Genomic DNA, 4,728 nt, shown 5'->3' on the forward strand with positions numbered 1-4,728 from the left:
GTGGGCATTGGAGGTGCCCATGGCGATGTGTGATACTTCACTACAACTCAGAAACCCATGGTTTTCAACACTTCACCTATGGGTGTCAATATGCTTCTCTAAAGGACTTGAGCCCCAATTAAGTTTTCCCAAGCCATTGATGTGGAACCACCTGACAAATACACACAATATCCAGTGTTAGTATATACATCATAAAGTACATTTAATCATTTTTGCATCTAAGTGAACCAAGCTTGCAAGTAATGAGCAATATGACACTTCAAACAAGGCTTCCCTTCCAAAATTAAGGCTTTAAATTGGTTATAGTGTTACCTCCATAGGTAGGAGTGGCTAATAGACCACCCTATCAGGTGTTTCCAAACCCTAAGGGGAAATGACATGTCCTTGGTCCACCCTTCAATTGATAGGTGTCATATCAATAACAATGGAACAGAGAAGAGAAGACTTCATGGCCAAGTGCCATGGTCAAAGGGACCAGCTATGATGGGCTCCTCATCCTGAGTGTATAGATGTGGAGAGGGAGTAACTGTGGATGCATGGGTTACCAACTCGGCCTTCGTTTTTCCAATCCTCCTGTGCGCCTTTTACTTATTCTTGATTTTTCTTTTGTATTATTGCTCGTAGCTCAAAGGTTAGAGCTTGCTTTGTGTGTATTGAATTTTGTAGCTATGACTGGTCTCCAATATGTATCATCTGTACTTGTAATGTTGTAACAAACAATATATTTGTAAAAGAAAAATCTATATGAAGAATGTTCTTCAGGCTTGCAAGAAAAAGAATTTATTTATTTGATTTTATATTTGAAAGAAAAATTATGAAAAGCGGAAAATTGAAAATTTGAATTTTTGTATTTGCCACCACAAGTGACCAAATCTCCCTCCAAGTGACTAGTCGATTTGCCCATGAGACACAGTCGATCTGCCCATGAGACACACACTAAAAGACTAGAAATTAAGCCTATTCGCTCTCCTCCAAAGGCAAATTTTGGATCATCAAATATATCTTTGTTTTGTGCGAAGAAGACAAGGAAGTGAAGGACGAACATTAGAAGGAAAATACTCGCTCCCTCTTGCAATCAAAGTGGCTGAGTTCTGTACGAATCTCTGAGGTATCTCTCTCTCTGACATAGTGCGAAATTCCTATGGAAGGGTGCAAAGGTCTGAGGTACGAAAGTTTGTGCCATCATCCGAATTTGAGGCCAAGATAGAGGACGAGTTTCGGCCCTCTTGTGACCTTGTTTTCTGTGGTATATCTCTATGGTTGAGTGTGCACTCTAAGGCAGAGTTGCAACACATTTTTGGCCCTTGTGGAGACCTTGTTGCAGAGATCTTTGTGGACAAAATTGTGAAGGGTTAACTTGGTCCTTGGTGGTTGGTCATCTTGTTGGTTAGTTGACTTTGATGTATCTCTAGTTGCATTGATTCTCCAAGGAAAAGGTTGGCTAGGTTTTTCCCCCATTATGGGTTTTCCCAGGGTAAAATCTTCTTGTCTCTTTGCGCATTGAGACCTTTATTGCTCTATTGTCTCTATGGTTGAATTTTTGAATGTGTAATTACTTAATGACACATTGAAAGAGCTAATAGTCATCTACATCATCGGAAGTAATTATCAAGTTTCATAAATAAGTTCTTGAATCTATTGTACTGGAAAAACCAATAGCATGATGTATAGCAATGATTACCCCCTTAGGGTGAGGCAACTCATTACCCACTAGGGGTTGGGACATGCAAGGTTTCCTTCTCATAATATGAATAGAAAGATGTGCTCAGGAACCAAATGATGGCCATAATCAGTGAGGTAGAGAGCTAGCCTTTTTTTTGCGTGCTAATGTGTATGTCCCAGCCATCTTTTGCATTTTGATCTTCTTTTGTTCTCACTTGTGGCCATCATATGCTTTTTCCTTTTCTTTTAGTTGCATCAACCTCCTAGGGCCAAGTTTTGAGCCCTACCCAAGTATGAGGATGTATGGCGCCAAATCCCAAAGAAACAATAGTCAATTGAACCCGAAGAAGGGAGGTGAAACATGGGACTCGTAACGTGAGATGGAAAGTGGTAAGTATGGAATGCAGAGAGATGGGACTACGATATCTCAATGAGGGTTTCCCATGTAGTGCCCCTCCTATACCCATTGGGCCATTAGGGGAGGGAGGTCCCACTAGACTAGGATGAAAGATTAACCCCCCATTTATGGTGAGGGAACAAGATGACGATCAAAACCCCTCTTACTTCCAGGTTACCCCATAATCCATACCAAATGCCCAAAATACAAACAAGCATAAGCACCTGATTGCAAAATGAATGAAATACCCTTTGATCGGAAGCTCGCCTTCCAACATGCGCTCTTGCCAAATGAGTGAGGAAACATAGGACTGATAAAGGTGGCGGAGATATCAATGGCACATCATCATCAACTGCTAGTTGTTGTCAAGGGCTATTGGTTGTCCACTAGAAAAGATGGTAGGAGAACATTCCCCCCATGGGGTCACCCACTTTTGGTGGGTAACAAGTCCATCATAATACCAACCAAAGCAAGGAAATCCAAGACTTTGGTGTACTAGCATTGAGATCGAGCCAAAGGACTAGCTATTGCAATGGACTATGATAAACAATAGGCCAAGTACAGATATCAATCAAACCCATTCACTATATCAGCAAATTTTAGAACATGACATAGAAGAGAGACGACATCAAACATTGTCTCAAGTTAGAAGGGGCGAATTCCAAACTCTACAAGAATGATGCGCTAAGGAATCGTCTACTTACACTAAATGATGTGGCGAAGGAGGATGATATGTACTATGTCTATTGAAGACCAATCAGAGTATACTAAACCAAGTCCCCAAACCTATGAACCAAATAGAATTGTGGGTCGAACAAGAGTGTAGGTGAGTGACATCTATTGGAAACCTTTTCCAACTTCCAACACAAATTATTACAACAGTAGATTTTCACCTTTACCTTTTTATTTGCGTTAAAAATCACTTAACTAATTCCACTCGATGTTACGTTAAATTGGCATGAATAACTAGCACTAGAATCTACTCATTCAGAAAGATGACATACGCTAAAATTCAAATTTGTGATGACACAAAGTTTGGACTGATGGAACATTATATATATATATATATATATAATATATATATATATAAATATATATATATATATATATAATATATATATCTTAAAGATCGAATGCAATTACATGCCACACCTTAGTACAAAGAGGTATAAGTCAAACACACCAAATCCTATCTAGGGAAACAATAAGAAAACCCTCACCACCAACTCCTGCCTTGGAATCACTCCTAACCAAAGTTGGTCACTCTACCAAAGATCCTCAACAAACTAGCAGACACACCAACAAGTCCTCCTTGGCACCTTCACTTGTATCACACAAATGTACAAGATAGTCTCCCACTATCTTCTTGACATCAAGCGCTCCAAGTAGCACCAAAGTTTCCAAAGGCCTAAAAACCATAGTTTTCTTTCTTCACAAGAACTACAACATCATATGCTCCCTTTGTTCCTCTATTGTTTCTCCTAACACCCGAGCCTCTTTGTCTTCCTAGGGAAAAAACCCTAACCCTAGTCTTCACTTGAATTCCCTAAAGATTCATAATATCCAAGAAAAAGAGAGCAAATACAAAGAAGTACAAAGAGAATAGTTTGCTCTATCCTTCACATCTTTAACACAAGCATGTGATCACAATAACAAACAAAAATGAACATAATCAAAGGAATCTCTCCTTTTATTTATATGAAAGATGATGGAGGCAACAAATAGCAAGTGGACCTAGTCCACAACAAGCAACCTATCAATATTTTACACACTAGACCCACGTGTGAAGGATTCCATCTATAGGTGACACATATCAAGCTCAAGGCATGCATGTCCAACAAGAACAAGTATCCAAGGCTAAGCACTCCATGAAATGTGCCCAACTTTGCTCCTCCAAAGGCCTCTAGTGCTCCAACAATCCCTCCTAAGCCATGTGTCCCTTTGAGTCCACCCCACCTACATGATCACTCAACCAAAGCATCAACTATAAACCTCCATGCAAGCAACCAAGTGTCCCCATGTCATAAACATGCTCATCCAAGATGCCCAACACTCCTCCAAGTAGAGTCATCCTCCAAACAAACAAGCAACCTCTCCCTGTGCACGTGATGAAGAATGTCATCATACCCTCCAAGGCCCATGCTCCAAGGAAGTGTGCCACATGAGCATCAAGACAAGGCCCTAGCAATCCATGAGTGAGCTATCTCCAATGTTTATCTCCATCATAATACATTTTTTAATAGTCAACAAACCACACACTCTATCACATGAACACCCCCAAGCATGATGTAAACACTTTTACAGTAACCCCAAAAATTAACACAAACAACATGTGGAAACAAAATCCAATAAAGATGAAAGCAAGTACTTTGTGATTTCAAATGCATTGTAGCTGAATTTATAGCATTGATGTAACTAAATATCTAATGTTATTTCATATTCTTTAGGAAAAACTATAAAGTCTACCATAAATTTTATTAAATTCAAGAGAGAATGTGAGTGTGAAAGTTTGCATTCGCTTTGTGCACATAATAGAAAGTTCACTTTTGGCGTTCTTTTATGTATTTCAACACTTAATACACAATGCCCAACAAGGTTAGCTGAAATAGCATCTCCTTCCATTTCTTTTGAAAAAAATTCAGAATAACAACAAAGAAATTCCAACACAA

The sequence above is a fragment of the Pinus tabuliformis genome, chromosome 9, assembly GCF_031772625.1.
Source record: "Pinus tabuliformis cultivar Carrire ecotype Pingquan chromosome 9, CPIR1, whole genome shotgun sequence".
In the NCBI taxonomy this organism is placed as follows: Eukaryota; Viridiplantae; Streptophyta; class Pinopsida; order Pinales; family Pinaceae; genus Pinus; species Pinus tabuliformis.